We start from the raw sequence: 17,884 nt of genomic DNA, 5'->3' as shown, positions 1-17,884 counted from the left end.
ATGATGATGATGATGATGATGATGATGATGATGATGATGATGATGATGATACCAAGTTGACTTCAACTTATGGTGATTCTATGAATGAGAGACTGTCAAGAGCAATTTACTGCCCTTATCAGGTCTTGCAAACTCAGGCCTGTGGTTTCCATGATTGGATCAGTCCCCCTGTAATATGATCTCCTTCTGTTCCTAGAATTATAGAATAAAATCATAGAGTCATAGAGCTGTAAAAGACCACAAACACAATCCATTCCAACTGGAATGCAGGAATACACAATCAAAACACTCCCAGCAGATGGTCATCTGGTGACTATTTAAAAACCTCTGAAGAAGGAAGCTCCACCACTCTCTGAGCCATGTGTTCCCTTGCTGCTCTCACCGTCGGGAGGTTCTTCCTAAAATTTAGGCGGAATCTCTTTTTCCTGTAGCTTAAATCCATTGCCCCATGTCCTTGTCTCTGGAACAGCAAAAAATAAGCTTATTCCATCTTCAACATGACATTCCTTCTAATATTTAAACATGGCTATCATGTCACTCCTTAACCTTCTCTTCTCCAGTCTAAACATATCCAGCTCCCTGAGATGTTACTCATGAGGCATGGCTTCCAGAAATTTCACTATTTTGGTCACCCTCCTCTGGACAAGGTAAAGGACAACATTCATAAAATATCATACAGTATCCACTCAATTCTCATTCTCTATTCTAATAGATTCAACTTACATTCTATACTTCCTTATAAAAACTACTGTATTATTTTCATATCTTAAAGCAAATATTCCACTACTCTTCACATATCTTTACTCTAATCCAATAGGTTAATTCTTATCTTTAAAAAAAACTATAGGATTTAATAATATGTCTTTACACTTGATCATCTTATCTAATTCCTTTATATCTAGTTTACAAGTTTTTATCATCTTATTTCTTGACTAAAGTCTCCATTTTGGTTAATGACTGAGACAAGGTATAGGAAAGCCTTAACTTTTCAATGTCTTACAAGTATTTATCTCACACTATATCACATGATCTCAAGGTAGGATATCAATATAAATTAAATATCAATTAAAGACAAGTAAAGACAATTCAATTTAAGGTTTAGAAAAGTAAAAAGTAATTTAAACCGAAAAACATGTATTAAACCATTTAACAGTGGAAAACAAATGTTAAAAGTTGCACGTGATAAAATTGCTGGGCTCTAAGTTTTGATTAAAAGCTGTCTTTTAATTTTGTGCTGCAATGACACCAACATCAGCCCCAGCCAGAACAAGAAAAACGAAAAATGTCTCCACATCAATGCAATAACATATATCTACAGTCTCTCCCTGACATCTTTCTGCTCAGACTCCCTATCTACTTCTGAGATTGGCAACTGTACCCTCAGCAGGGGCCAATATGTGTCCCTAGGTCAACAACACACACCAATATGTTCCTGGTAGATCAGACATCAAGTGTCTGAAAACTGTCCAGGGAAAAAACTGTTTGGACTGTTGGGGACCATGTCAAACTCTCATTGTTTTGAGCCATTTTGTAGATATTGGTGCTTTCTGCACCGGCATTTGGGACGTCCAGAGGACGTCCCATTTTAAAAAAGGGGCGTCTCTTTTAGACGCCCCTGGGCCTAGTACGGACTCTGTCCGTACAAGATGGCACTGGCCCTTCTACATGGCCGGCGCCATCTTTGCGTATCGGACGCTGAGCGTCTGTTAGAATCCTGTTAGTATTCTACCAGATAGTGTTTTGTAGTGTAGTATAGTAGTTGGGGGATGATGGGGCTTCAGCTGCAGTAGAAGAGTAGATAGTGATAGTTAGTGCATAGCAGGGCCAGGTGTCTTATCGGGTGGCCTTGAGGGCCTGGCTCTCCGAGCGCTCAGAGCTGGGAATGTGCTTTCACTTCTGTGGGAACCAGGAGGGGCTTCGCTTGGCGGGTTTCTGCTTGGGAGGGGATTTGGCTTTTGGGGATTCTGTTACTTTGTCTTTGGGAGGGTGTGGTTAGTCTCAGCTAAGAAGCTGAGTGAGGCACATGTCTGATTCTGGATCTATCAATAAAGTGCTGTTGATTATATCAATCAAGCTGACTGGTTGATTGTCTGGGATTCTGGGTGCTAACTCATGACAGCGTCCGTACGCGTCGCGTCCCTTGTGACGTAGCGAGTGCGCCCCTGGCGCCTCGCTACGTCGCAAACGCGACTTGAAAAGAAGCTCCATTTTGGAGCTTCTTTTTCAGTCCGCAGGGGAGCCGCGCCGTGTGGAGGCTCCGGCTCCCCCACGGACTAGCCGCCGGCGGCGGTCTGTACCCCGCCATTATGACTATTTGAAGGCTATTTGGGAAATTTATGGACCAAAAATAAGAGCTTGGAGCCTCATGCTGCCCAAGGGCCATATTTTGCCCACCCTGGTCTACTTAATGTGGTTGCTCTTTCTCTTTATCAGATAAATCTCCCCTTTCCTAATCAAGCAGGAATACCTGCTGTTGCATCACAGTTCACTGGAAGGGAACACAACTAGTTGGAAAGGAGTCAATGTCCTTTTCAGAAGGTTTATGAGTCTTTGCTCTGCATCTTCTTCCCTATTGTTTTCCTTTTTCATAATCTGGTTTAACCAGAAGAACTTTTTACTCTGCCTTGTCATATGTGGTTCATTACCAATTTCATCTCACTTTTTAGAAAACATTAGCTTCCATTTTTTTAAAAAAAAAATGTTACTCCCCATAAACTCATACATCACCAAGGAAAACATTCTTGAGTAAAAATGAGAATCTATCTATCTATCTATCTATCTATCTATCTATCTATCTATCTATCTATCTATATCTGTCTATCTATCATCTATCCATCTATTTATCATCACTTATCTGTATAAATTCATTATTTATAGGTTTTGGAGTTTCCTTCCTCTTTTAACTAAAAGGCAGAAGTTCTTTTCAAAAATCAAGTATCTTCTCTGTTCCAGCAGACGTTGCTTAAATTGGCCATTCCCCCACCCTACAGAGAAAGGAGAGGCAGAGTAGATGGAAAAAAAAAAGTGCTGTCTAAATTACTTCTCCTTTACTCATCATTAGCTCAACCTAAATTCTTACTTTATGTCTGCCTTTTCATTTCTATGAGCATAAACGTAGTTAAGTGCAAACCAAAACTGAACATAGGAAGCTACCATGGGCAGATTAGCGTACTTCTGACTAGTGTCTCCTTTTACGCTCACAGCTCTGTTTTATGCTGTTTCCACATTGAATCTGTAGGGTTTTTTATTATTTTAATGGAAGCAAAGATTATAGAATTCATCTCAACTACCAGTCCTTCTTACTCACTGATATAGTTCATAGCCAGCAAATACTGACCTACAAGCAGCTTGCTACAGCAGTGGATGTGCCAAGTGGTTCAGTGGGATTCACTTGCAGGCAGCCACCCCAGCATAAGAACAGTGGATTCTGGATCCACCTGAAAGATCTGGAGGTTTTTTTAAAAACTGAGTGGAGGGACATTCATTTTGTTCATATTTATATAGATTTGTGTCCATTACACATTTCCTGGTATTGCCAAAATGCAAGGAACAATAATTCACTTTCAAAATTCACAAAACTACAAATGTGTGCATCTCAAAAATATGCACAAGCATGCTTTTAGGAATTGGGGGAAATGTGCACAATAAAAATTGTTCATAAAAATAAAGATTAAAAATGCATACTTTAAAAATGTGCGTGAAAACATGCAGAAATTTTTATGCAGGAAAAAAAAAGATTGAGAATGAAATTGGGATCAGAATATCAGCAGGAAAAGGAGTATAGGAGCAGGAAAAAGTACACCCCTAATTAAAGAAGCTACATGTATTTTTCTGAGACTGAAAGACAAAATTCTCTTAAGGTGCCACCAAATTTAAACTACCGAAGTTGTTTTTGAAGGAACTATGGAAGGGAAAAAATCTGTAGGGATTTTGAAGTAAAACATATTGTAGGTAAAAGAATGTCTAGGTAAGACAATAGGAATGTGTATGGTCACTCTTTTTCTAACAGTATGGCCCACTGATTTTTCACTTTGAGGAACAGAACAGCCTTTCTCCTGCATTAAGCATAGCAATATGAGCACCATAAATACTGCAGCAAAATATGCTAACATTATATGTCTCAGATGGAGATGAGCAGAGTGAGTAGTAGATGAAAAAGCTGAAGAACTGCTGAGAGTTGGCTGTCATGATTGTGTCAAAATCTCCTCCATGATAAGCTCAGCACCCCCATCACGAGTCTCGGGGAAAGTCATTTTGTATGCTAATTACCTCCCTCAACCGGCACATCCAATTTAATGTGTCATTTGAGATTCAGAAACTTGGTGCAAGCACAAGATTTGAATAACTGATTGTGAATATACACTGAAAGCCATGGCGATTTGCTCCTTTAAAAGATGATTATGCAGGACGTTTTCTTTCACAGAGAGTCTTCACTGGATCCATTCTTGGTATTAACATGTGACTTCTTGTAGAAGATTCTCTAGTCCACAAATCAGAAAAGAGACTAAGACGTTTAAGGGCAACTGTGACAAAACTAGAGATGTTCATGTTCAGAGATACATCATTGAATACCAAAGTCAGGATTATCCATGTCTTGGTATTTCCAGTTTCTATGTGACCGTTGAATAGTGCTGTGGAGGAGAGTTCTGTTGATACTATGAACTGTCTAAAGATAAATCAATGGTTCATAGAGCAAATCAAACCTGAACTAGTTATAGTGCTAGTTATGACCTACACATCTCTATACTACACAAGTCCAAGGTATAAGACAGGTTATATCTTCCCATATGAGCCTGCCTGTGTTTTGAGATCACTATCGTCCTGGGTTGAGGACATGAGAGTACTTGCCCCCAGACTCTGGTAATCCCTTCTTTGAAGTTTGAACTGGCATGTGAATAAAAATACCTATGATAGGATGGTGTAGCTGTTTGAAAGCTAGACTGGGGTTTTGTGGGGCCAGGGTTCAAATCCCTACTTAACCACAAGAATTCACTGAGTAACACTAAGGCAGGTTGCACTCTTTTGCTTTAAAAGAGAGAGGCAGTGGTGAACCCCCTTGGAAGAAATATTGCCATGAAAACCTGTGTTAGGTTCACCTTAGGGTGGAAAAAAGTGAGACATGACTTTAAGACACACAGGCAACAATGATTATCTATATTTATATATTGTCTATATTAAAAAGGGGTATGCTTATAAATTACTTTTAATTCTTTCAATAATTTAAATATATTGTATGTCTTGGCAAAGTGGAAGACTGAACTACATGCTGATACACTCAGTCAAGGAATCTGCAGGCCTCAGTTTTCAAAATCAGAGATTTTGATCACAGGTATGTTGAATGTTTCTTTCTCATAGGGTCCTCCTAAGTCAAAACTGACTGGATGGCAATTGAAAAAGTGCGATATAAATTAGCAAAGAGATATGTGGTGGTTTGGTGCAAAATTTTCTGTACAGAAAATAGGAGTAGGGATGTACAAAAAACCCAGATGTCTCTCTGAGCAGAAAAGTTATTGGAATACTTTTAGTGTTTGGAATATTGGCTGAAAACAGTCTCAAAAGTGTCACTGATTTAATGTTAATGTTGTCTGTGCAAAACAACTATATGTGAATTTTGTACAGAATAATTCCTGAATTATGAATAGCCTTCAAGCTTTGGCTGATATGCCAGCTGCACTCTTTCCTGGAACTGGAGGACCTGGAAATCATAGTATATGCACTGCTAACCTCATGACTTGACTTTTGCAATGTGCTTTACATGGGGCTACCCTTGTACCTAGTCCGGAAACTCCAATTGGTAGAGAATATGGCAGCCAGGTTGGTCACCGAAATATCTAGGAGTGACAGCATAACACCAATTTTGAAATCACTCCATTGACTGCCCAGTTGTTTCTGGGCACAGTACAAGGTGTTGGTCATCACCTTTAAAGCCCTACATTGGCTTGGGTCCAACTTATTTAAGGAATCACCTACTTCCATATAACCCACCCTGTACACTTAGGTCCTCTGAGAGGAACTTATTGTCGCCTTTAAAGACCAGATTAACTGCAACCTCCCAGAGGGCTTTTTCTGCAACTGCTCCCAGCCTATGGAATGGTCCGCTGGATGAGATCCATCAAATTACCAACTTAGACAGCTTCCAGAAAGCTGTCAAGATGGATCTCTTCTGGCAGGCCTTTCCAGAATGAAGTACTCAGCCATACAGTGACCACTCCTACAGTGGACACAGTGTTCCCCGAGGAGGATTCAAAGTAAATCCCGTATAGACAAGCCCTGGGTGAAGAATTATATCCCTATCTCATAATGAAGAATGAATGTTTTCCTCAGCATTTTCCCAGCTGTGCAAAAATTTGAAGTTTTGTGCAATTTTTCAGTTCTATCCATGTTTCAGCAGCTCTTTTTGGTGAGTTTTTATGCAGACATGCCTTTTCTGTACAAAGTACACTTTTCCCTGCACTTTTGTGCAAAGAGAAAAAGAAAAAAGTGTTTTGTTTTTTTCATACAACTCCCCCGCCCCCCTAAAAACTAACACCCTAAATAGACAGGGCAAAAGAAATGGCTTCTGGCCACTTTGAGAGCACAGACTGTGAGGGACTTCATAAAGTATGAAGAGCCTGACAGTCACTGGTTTTTCTATGTGGCAGGGATTCTTGAGGATCACGAAACCATCCCTTGACAGGAGTCAAGATAAAAAATGCATTTCCTCAGGGTCAAGAAACTATTTCTTGACAAGAAAAGAGAGAAAAATCACTGGCTCACATATACATTTGGATTAATGTAAGGGGGGGAAAGTCCACAAAGTGAAAATGGTTGTTTGAATGAAGCATATATTTATCAATCTTTCCTTACAGCTCAGGGAGGGGAAAAAATCAAGACTTAACAGGTACAAGTGCTGTTATTTCCACTCAATTTAGAATTTAAAATAAATGAAGTGAGTGACATGAACAAAGTTCAAGTAGTGTTAATTTGATTCTAAATTTGAGGCTTAGATTGTCAGTTCAGTCCTCTTACCTCTTTGAAAAGCGAGCAACTGAACTTATGCCAAAAACAAATCCATTTAAAAATTAATGAAAGTTTCCTATAAATACTTATATCTGTAAGGCATGCGATCCTACATTAGAAAGGCAACTTGGAGATCATTTCATGTTCATGATGTGGGAAGAAGAGGACACACTTACAGATACATACATATCCCACAGCATCTCGTTGTTGGATGTCAGGCCATGCACAGCCAGGGACTTGAGGTGAGTCTTATCTCCATCGTAATTTTCTGACCCAAATATATAGAGGTTTTCTTATCTTAATAGGAATGAATGACAGACTTTCACTTGCATCGGAGAAAACAAAGATGTGCAGTTGCAGAAAAGTAAAGTTCATGTCTGCTTTTAGCAATTCCAATGGCTGAGAAACATTAGAACTTAAGAGCAGCCATGCTGGATTAACATAATGGCCTAAATAAATAAATAAATAAATAATAAAACTTTTATTTTTATCCCACTTCTGTGACAAGACTATCAAAGCAGCTCACAACACATTTAAAAATTATCTGGTCCAGCATTCTGTTATCAGAATAAGTCAGCCAGTTGCCTCAATGGGAAATCTACTGGTATGAACTGCATACAGCAACACTCTTTGCAGTAGTGTCATTGGGAGGTGCGGGGAGTGCGGGCCTCACTGCATGACACCTAAGAAGGGGGTGACACCCGGTCGCAACCTCTGCCATGCTGTGGTCACTGGTGGGGTACTCCTGCTACTTTCCAGCCCCTTTTGGGACTGGTAGAGGTGCTGTCTGGATGGGAAAGGGAGGTGCCCAAGGTAGTGACAGCAGTGGAGCCATGGACTCTTCCCCTTTCTACCCAGATGGTTTTATTTTCCTTCCAAGAAGGCTGCCACTGCCTATTCTTCCTTCTCTGCTGCCTCAGGCTCTCTCAACTTTGGCCAAGAGAGCCCAAGGCAATGGGGAAGCACATGGCAACTACAAGGAGCCGGTAGCAGCACAGGATGAGGTAGGGGAAGAGGGGCTAGGAGGGGAGGCACTGATAAAACTCAGAAAGGAAAAGCCAGTTAGCTCCCGCCAAACAAGTTGGAAAGCTTGGTCTTCCTTGCTGGGTTGCTTCAGTACAAACACATCTACACACGTTCCGCACTGGTCTGAGGAGAAGCCAATAATTGCTTTCCCTTCAGACCTGCTCCAAAATAGTGTGTGTGTGCTGAGGAAACACAGCAAGAAGAAGCCTGCAGGATGGCAGTTTGCTTTTCCTTGATGAGGTTTTTCAGCACACACCCATACACACACACACCTTCCACATGTGGGGGATTTGGGTTTATGTCACTATTATTGCCATTACATTAAGTGATATATGAAATTATGATTGATGCATGACATTAGTAAAAAAAAAACACCCTTAATTAAGGATTCTGCAATATATGGTCAATGGGGGAATCACACCATAAATTACTACACCAACCTACACCAGCCCTAGTGATGCCATTGAGCCTCTGTACAGTGTTTTATCTTTGATACTGGCAGTAATAGTCAACAGTCATCCATATTAGAAGCCACTGAACAAACTTTCATCTGTGGGCATAGCCCAGCCCATTATCTGCACAGCCTCAGTATGGGTTTAAATAATTAACTTGTTTCAGAACTACAGATCCTTTTTCATTTTTTAAATTCCACAAGCGGTCTAGAACAAACCAAGTTATGTATTCATCATACTGATACATGTATGAGCTGCAACAGCCAATATTTCTTGTCATTGTTTATAATGACTTGGGCTAATGGGAGTTGCAGTCCAATGCACCTGGAGAGTCACAATTTTTCCACTGCTGTGTTGAAGCATGGTTTTAGGTTGCAAGATGTGACATGCCTCACTCAGTGAATAGCTCTTGGAAATGTTTGAAGAGTTTCAAGAAAAACCCAGACAATTTTGGTGCGAGACTGAACAATATTTTTAATAGTTTTACCTGTAGTTGCTATCTAGGTTCCTCTATTAATGTACAGCCCTTAGTGGTACACCTACATTTATTTGTAGCACAATGTGAATGAGTATACCTAAGTTGATATGGTGGGGATTGTTGAATAGATGCTATCAACCAAGGACAAACAAACATCTCTGAGGGTATTTATTGGTCTCAGCTTAACTTTCAACTTCTCTTGAAATTTCTCAGGTGTTCATTCCAAAACCAGTGGGACATGAGATGGTGACAAACTATGGATAGCAAGCATCCTTTGCTGATGTTGTGCAACATCTCAAAATTCTTTATTTAGCCACCAATTCCACATTCAAATTCCACATCCAAATTAAGATTAATAAATATCTTGCAAAAGCAAACATATGCTTGGATACACCTCTCTACCACCTAAAAACTCCCACCTCTCATAGCTTCCAATGAAGAGCAACCAGCAGTGTCACTTCAAACATTCATTTGGTTGGTTTTGGAGCTCTTTTGGGGCCTTTGGACTGGACTGTGGGCCAGATAACCCTTGTTCTCTTCCATTTCTATCATTCTATAAGAAAGAATATTTTTTATTCTTCCTGATCCTTTCAAATATCCCTTCCTTTCTCTCCTTTTCTCATTCTCTTTTCCCCTCCTTCCTCTGAAATAAACAGAGCGATGATGATGGAAAACAAGTTGATATGACTTACTGATGTCAATCCATCACCCACATTATTTCCCCTCAGGTAAACGTTAAAGCTCAAGGAAGCATTTCTTTTCTGATGAAATGTGAGTTTCTTTGGTGTCCGACTTTCAGAGTAATTATGGCTGCTTAGCTGAAGTGGGGTTTAAAACATTTGAGTCGGATCAAGTTATTCAGGAATATTTAAGGCTCAAATGAGTTTACTATTGGTGTGGTTGGTGGAGATGCTTTATGGTTTATCATAATGTTTGATCAGGTGCTTTGGGATACGTATTGTAGCAGTAGGGAGATTTTTTTTAAAGACAGAACCTGTTGGTTCTTCTTCTACTGGGGGAATTTCTTTTTTTAAAAAAAATTGGATCTGCTGTTGTCAGACTATTTTTATGATTAACCAGAGAATAGAAAAGCAGAGTCTCTAATTCAGACTTAACAGTTGCATATGTTTCAAGATGTCTCTGGTGGGTTAAACATTATGAAGATTTTGAATCTTCCTCTCTGGCTTTGAATTATCTTCATTTCACTTCAGCTCTCCCCATCTCTGTCTTCTTCCCCCTCTCATGCCGATCTCTAAAGAAAGCAATAAGCCTGTCAAAGGAGGAATTAATTAACCAAATCAATCAGTCAGTTTTATTAAGGAATTACAAAGCCCAAGTGCAACATCAATTATTTAGATAATGGGACATCTCAAAGCCTTTTCTTCTCCATTATTGATAAGCCACTACCTATCATTCTGACTGTTTTAGGACTTATTTAGCTGTGAATGAAACCCAAGTCCTTCAGCCATAATGCACGTCAATCATTAACTTCTCACTAAGCTGGAGGACCTGGGAACTAACTCAACTGTTGACACTCAGTCCTTGTTCATGCTGGGGCCATATTTTGCCCATTAGATACATTCCAAATGAGGCATTATAGATTTGTTGTTCTCCATGACTTCAGTCTAGTTTTCAAAATGTATTTTTCTGTGTATGTGTATACAACTCTTAACCTTGAATGGGAGTATATGTGTGAAAGGACAGGACCTAGGAGACATCCGGAAAACTATTCAGGATTGTAGGGATCCCCAGCTTCCCTTCCAAAATTTCTTAAATAGATGGGGTCATGACATGCACACAAGTATGGCTGGTGGCTTCACACTTGTGAGAAGTGAATGATCTGCTCACATATGGAGGCACTCTGGTGGATTCTGCCATTAAAATTGATGGCGAAGCCACCTATCCACAATCTGTAGCCACTAACCATACCTGGTTAGGTCCATCATGCTGCCATGGAAAAATGTGGCGCCAGAAAGCCTTGCCCAGCCATGAAATGTGGAACAGCTGGGACAGAATTGAGAGAGGCTGCAGATTAGTTACTTGTTTATTTTATATTCTAATTTTCTTACAATATGGTGCACAAGATAGCTTACAGTATCTTAAAACAATAGATAGGTAGGTAGGTAGGTAGGTAGATAGATATTTAGAGAGATAGATTTTAAAACAAAAAAGCCCTACAACAACCTAACAAAGGTGGGATACAGACCACCCCTTTGGGGCGGCCTGCACCTCCCCCTTTCCCTGATGGATCGGGCTCTCAGCGGCCATAGTGGCAGCCCTGGAGGCCCTGATCCGCTGCTTTTTCAGACCTTGAGGAAGCGGCAAAACTCCGCTTCCCCACGGCCTGGAAAGGGCTGTCCTTGGGGCTTCATGCCCCAAGGACACCCCAACAGCGGTGGGGAGACAGAGAAAGGGGCCGCTCGGCCCCTTTCTCTCAGTATCGCTGGTGTGGCTGTGTAAAGGCCGTGCCAGTGATACACAGTGCGAAAGGAGCTCCATTTTGGAGCTCCTTTCAACGCCGCTGAAAGGGCGCCACAAGCGCCCTTCCGTAGTGCCAGTACGTAATGGCCACACCACGCCATTTGGACACAACGTGGCCATTACGTCAAAATAGTGGCGCCCATGTAGACAGGGCGCTGTCATTTTGACATACTGAGTCTGAAAAGGATGCTCACAGGCAACCCTAGCGCGTACTGAGTACGTGCTCCTTTGACCCATCTGTACAGGGCCAAAAACATGCTAGAAATGTGGAGACTGGAGGAAAACTTTATTGAGGGGGCAGACCTCTTATCTGGGCTGACATTCCCATCATGTTGATGCTTGTTGTAACATGGTGGATGTGGGAAACGGCTTTCAATTAGAAGATATTGTGTTGCTATTCCATTTTTTTTCTTCTTAGTAGCTTTTTCATTTTAAGAAAAAAGATGAAGGATGTTGAGGTTACTGGTGGAGACTGAGGATATCTAAAGCCCCCATAATGTTGTGGGGGGTCTCATAAGAGCCTTGTACTGAATGCTTGTTCCTGTGGGGTGTGTGTGTGTGTGTGTGTGTGTGTGTGTGTGTGTTGGTTTCTCTGGTTCTTGAAGGAGCCCAATTATCTCTTCAAATCTAACAGCTTACTTTGAGTGCTGAACAAACACAGTTGTTCTGATTTGAGAAAGAGGGTTGGAGCTGGTTGGCGTTTGAATGGGAGGCCACCAGCTGATCTCCTACTTAAAATACAGGAGGAACTTTGCTACCAGTTAGAGTTGATAATGCTGAGCCAGATGGACCAAGGGTCTGACTCTGTGTAAGGCATATCCTCATGTTCATAGGCTCCTATGAATCAGGGATGTGGCTACCCTTTGAAACAATCGCTAGTTTGTTCACGTAAAGCAATCAGTAGCTGGAGCCTATGAGTTTACCTAGGACAGATCTGAATAGCTGGAATACAAAAGGGTTCTGTCATCAGCCAGCCTCCCATAGGTGTTTTAATTCCTCAGTCGTTTCCTGTTCATTAGAAGAAACTAAACACAAGAGACACATTAGTAAGTGGGAGCTCTTTTATTCTCATTTTTCTCAATTTGTCTCCCACTGTATTATTTCTCCTGCCAACCGCTTTTCCAGACATGTCTGATTTCTCATTGTTTCTTCCTCCTCTAATTTATTTTTTAGTGTTTGCACACAACACTTTCTCCAGACGATCTCATTAAGGACTGGACTAATGAACCTCCTGTTCCTTAACAGAGGAGTAGGTTATAAAACGCAGGAGCCTCCATCAGCATTAAAAGGGACGCGACTCTGTTTACAGCAATGGAATGAGGTTGATCTGCATCAACTGATGATATGAGGAATAGTTACAACACAGTAGGAAATAATCACATCTTGGCTGCTGTTGCACACCTCCAAGAGTGGTTGTTTGTCTCTTTCTCTGAAGAGTATTTTGTTTTAATATGTATAATTAAGAGAAGTCATCCAACTTCGCTAAGTTATTTCGAAACATGTAGGAGGCCATTAAGAAGATCCAAGAAACACAGTTTTAACTTCAAAGATCCAAGAGGAAGCCATCTTGGTTTATTCATGTGCCCAGGCCATTGCAGCAAGGAAAGTCTGTTTTTCTTAGAATCATGAAAGTTTAGAATCAGAAGGGACCCCACGGGATATCTAGCCTAATCCTTGCCTGCAGAAATAGATAACTAAAACACTCCTGAAAGATAACCATCCAAACTCTGTTTGAAGACCTCAAAAGATGGAAAACCCAACATCCTTGAAGGCAATCTATTCTACTATTGGACCACTCTGACAGTAAAACAACATTCTTTTTATATTTAGGTAGCATCTCTTTTTTTGTAATTTGAATCCATTGGTTCATGTTCTGGTCTCTGCAGGAGCAGAGGCTTCTACATGGTATCCCTTCAGATATTTAAAGACAGCCATCATGTCACCTCTATATCTTCTCCAAGCTATGATTTAGAGGTGATATAATAGTTATCTTTAAATATTAAGATCAGAAGGGGTTGTGGGCCATTTGAACTGAATCATCCATTTCTGAATGTATCTTCCCCATGATTCTGATGCTTTTCCTCCTGTCTAGTTCACATCTAGGATGAGTAGAGACCTAAATCTAGGCCTGCACTTGAATAGCTAGAAGACAAAAGATCCCTGTCATCACTCAGATTCCCAGGGGTGTATGAGTGTAAGTGTATACTGATATATCTAACTTGGTTAAACATAGGTTCTTCAACACATTTCTGATGCCTCTTGCATTTCCTCTTTAAAAAGGTGGAAAAAGGAACAAGGAGATAAGGAAGATTCAGTCGCTGGAGCCAAAGCAGTTGGTACTTTAGGATGAAGTGACTATGTAATGCCAGAATTTGCAATTGCGGGACAAGGAAAAGAAGAGTATAGTCAAACATGGACCTTGGATTAGTGCTAAGACAATTTTATTAAGCTCAGAAAAATACTGGGCAGAATCCCATGGCTAGAGATGATACAGGGAAAAGACAACCAACATGGGTTGGATTTCATGAAATAGAAATGGCTGAAAGCACCATCACAAATATTTCCACAGATGAAGAAAAAATTGGAAACACCTGAAAAAGCCACTAAAAGCTAGTAGATGCAGAATAAACTCAAGGAGAAAGTGAAAAGAGTGTATGTAAAGCATAAAAGGAAGGAGAAATCACCAAGGAACAATACTGATCTATAGCCCAAGTTTTCACAAATAGTGTGAGGCACATGAAAGCTCAAACAGGGTTGAGACTGGCAAGGAGCAACAAAACAGGGTTTTCCAAATATGTTCAAAACAAGCAAATGAGGAAGGAAATGGTGAAACTCCTGCTCAGCAAAAATAGTCAAATGCTAACAGATCACAGTGAAAAGACAGAACTCAATACTTATTTGGCTTCAGTTCCCCTGCCCTGCTAAAGAGGACTGTGTGCTTCCCCAAATCAGCAGAGACATTGGAATCTGGGTTGCAGATCAAGATTGATAAGGAGTTATTCAAGAATCACTGAGGCCTGAAACAGACAGGTCAAAAAGTACAGCTTCTGTCCACTTTGGGAGCAGGGTGTACATATGATGCATGCCCCTGGAGTGACTGGAAGCCTTTCTGCGGTCTCCTAAGGCAGCCAAAGGCTGCCAGCAAAAAGAGCAGGGGAAATCCACTCTTTGCTGGTGGCCCATTTGGGACTGCAGCAGTAACCTCTCTGACAGCAGGCCATTCAGTCGCTGCTGTCCCAGGATGCTCAGTGCCTGATCAACGCTGGACTGACCAGAGGTCACTAGAAGCCACCAGTCTGTTTGGCCTGCTAGTTGACTCAAATGACTTCAGATATGCAGGGCCAGTTGAACTGCATCCCAGAGTTTTGACGTAACTTGGACAACCACTTGCCATCATTTTTTGAGAAACTCTGGAGATTAGCTGAAGTGTCAGAGAACTGGAGTCAAGCAAACATTGTCTCTTTCTTCAAAAGAAAAAAAACCTGGAAAAAGAGCAACAATTTTTTTAGATAAATATAGGCCAGGAAATATATTAGAATGTATTATACAGGAGTCCATCTGCAAGTATCTTGATGACGATGCAGTTATCAGTAGGAGCCAGCATGCATTTAGGCCACAGACCCCAAATGCACAGTTATAGAGTGTGGGATACATGGCTCAGCACTACTATATATGGAAAGAACCTAGGAGTTATAGTTGATCATAAATTGAATATGATCCAGCAGTGTTATACTGCAGCAAAAAGACAAATGCCATTGTAGCCTGCATTAGTAGAATCATAGGTGCGTTACAGACCGCCCCTTTGGGGCGGCCTGTAGACACGCCTTTCCCCGGTGTATCGGGGCCTCAGCGGCTAGAACGGCAGCCGCTGAGGCCCCAATCCACCGCTTTCTGGGCTGCGGGGAAGTGGCAAAAGGCCGCTTCCCCGCAACCTGGAAAGGGGTGTCCTTGGGGCTTGAAGCCCCAAGGACACCCCGCAGCGGTGGGGAGGAGGAGAAAGGGGCCGCTTGGCCCCTTTCTCCCTTGCGTTGCTGGGCGCAGCCGTCTGAAGGCTGCATCCAGCGACGCAAACCAGCAACGCAAACCAGGAAGGAGCTCTGAAATGGAGCTCCTTCCTGCTCCGCGCAAAGGGTGCATTAAGCGCCCCCGTGCGGAGCGATGGTGTCACGTCCGCGCCGCCTCATTTGGAGGTGGCGCGTTCATCATGCCATCATGGCGGCGGCCGTGTGGAATGCAAAGCGGCGGTTTGTATCCCGCCTATGATTCAGAAGTTACTTCAGGCCCCTTCTTGTTTTGAAGAAAGTCCTCATCTAGGCCAGGAGGGCCTAACAATATGAAAAAATGCACACCATAGAATGTGCTATGGGCTACTGGGGGGGATGTGTTATGTTTTTTTCTCTTTCTCTTTTTCTTCTTTTTTCTTTCTTTTTCTTATTTGTAGGCAAAGTGTCCCTGTAGGTCTTCTGTAGGCTAAGGCAATCTGAAAGCCATTCACAGTTGCATACACGTAATATAGTCTGCATAGTGTTATATGAATCTTCTGTCTTCTCTAACATGATTGCGAAGCATTCCAAACAGTGCAACACATTATATCAGTGTTCAGTGTTGTAACTGAGACCTATAGTGCATTTGTTAGTTTTCATGCAGATCATGTATAAATCTTGGTAAACAAGCCCCACGGAATCCAACTGAGCTTACGAAAATATGTATATTGGATGAGAGACTTGCAGTTTCAACAATTCAGCCAAAATCAAGAACTTTTCAGTCATATATTATATAGTATGTGGGTGACTCAGAGAAGCTTAAACTGCATGGATCGTGCCCTTAGCTTTATTTCTTTGCAAGCCATTGCATCGTGCAGCAAGTTTTTTTTTTAAGAAAAAGATAAATAGAAAAGCTGTTCGCTATATGAGAAAAGGAAGAAGGGAAGCAATTGTGGAAGTTAACCTCACTCCATGCCTCTGACAACAAAACTGCCATTGAAACAAATGTAGATGAGGGGGGCACTGAGCCATACAGAAACCAAGTAATTATCTATAGTTACTGGCCTTATTATCTCTCCAAATGTTTGCTAAAAATTCTATTGGGCAACCATCTGGCCTGGGAGATTTATCCGTTGGGTTGCTGCTTCTAACTTTTCCCTCTAATTATTTCCTGCCATCTTCTCTTTAATAATTTAACCAACTCTTTTCTTAGTGAGCATTCCAGGTCGACCAAGTGAGTATATTCGAGGTGATATACAGATCTCAGCTATTCCTGGAAAGTTTCTCTTTGCTTTCCATGAGAGGATCTAAGGGACACTTTGCCATCTGTTTTAAGGGCTTTGCTAATTTACCTTCCCCCTCCTCCTCTCTCTCCTTCCCCTACTATTTTCTCCTCTCTCTGCTCTCTTTTTTTCCCCTTTCCTAAATTACTCGGTCTAATAGGATCTCTAATTGGTTGCTTTGCTCCTGCCTCTACTTCTGTGTAATATGCATTGCTTCAGTCTCTCCAACACATTTACAGTTGAGTTGCCCCCCTCCTCCAAGACACTCTGTCGAAGTTTTATTACCATTGCTCTGAACAGCAAATATCCCTTTTCCCATTCAAGCAGCAATAAATAATTCAATAAGGTGGCATCAATAACTACAGACCAGTTGCTTAGCTCAGATCCCATCTGTGGCTTGCCGTGAAGGTCATTACTACACCAAATTGCTAATTTTCCTCTTGCTTGGTATTGGACTTTGCCTGACTGCAACGAGGAGTCAAGTCCTGGACCAACTATGGAGACAGCTGGATAGAAATCTATCAGCCTCAGATTCTCTGTTCTTCTTCTTCTTCTTTTTAAAACAAATTTATATATGACTGATGTTCCAGCAATGTTTAGACTGGGCTGGAAACTGCAGCCCACCAACTGCATGTTGTTCCAAACTCCACTTTTTGTCTCTTAAACCTCCCTCTAGTCCACCAAATCTCCCTGAACCCTCTCAATTTTAAAAATAAATGCCCATAATTTGAGTGTGAAACATTACCCCCAAATCATGCTCAGAGTTTCCCAAACACCAAAAACAAGTGAAAACATACAGAAACATCATCTTTTAATCCCACTGAAACTACAAATTCCTTCTTCTACCTTTATTTCCCAATCAATATGGCAGTTGGAAGTGATGCAACATCATTTCTGGTCATCATTTTGTCTGAGTTACAGAAAACAATGAAGACATTTTGGTTACTGACAAGTAGTGGTTGAGCTGGGGAAAAGAGCCCCATGCACATGCTTGGTTTAGTTTCTATGTTAATTCTTATCACTATTGTTTATTATGAATTATTATGAATTATCAGAAATATGTCATATCGTTCAACTTTTTAAATTATCTCTTCTCCAGGGAGAAGGGCAAGGAAAGCCATTCACCCAGAAGTTACTCCATATTTTATTATTATTATCATTCTTTATTTATATAGCACTGTA

This window comes from Sceloporus undulatus, chromosome 2 (assembly GCF_019175285.1).
Source record: "Sceloporus undulatus isolate JIND9_A2432 ecotype Alabama chromosome 2, SceUnd_v1.1, whole genome shotgun sequence".
Classification (NCBI taxonomy): domain Eukaryota; kingdom Metazoa; phylum Chordata; class Lepidosauria; order Squamata; family Phrynosomatidae; genus Sceloporus; species Sceloporus undulatus.
Note: the sequence above shows the minus strand (reverse complement) of the source record.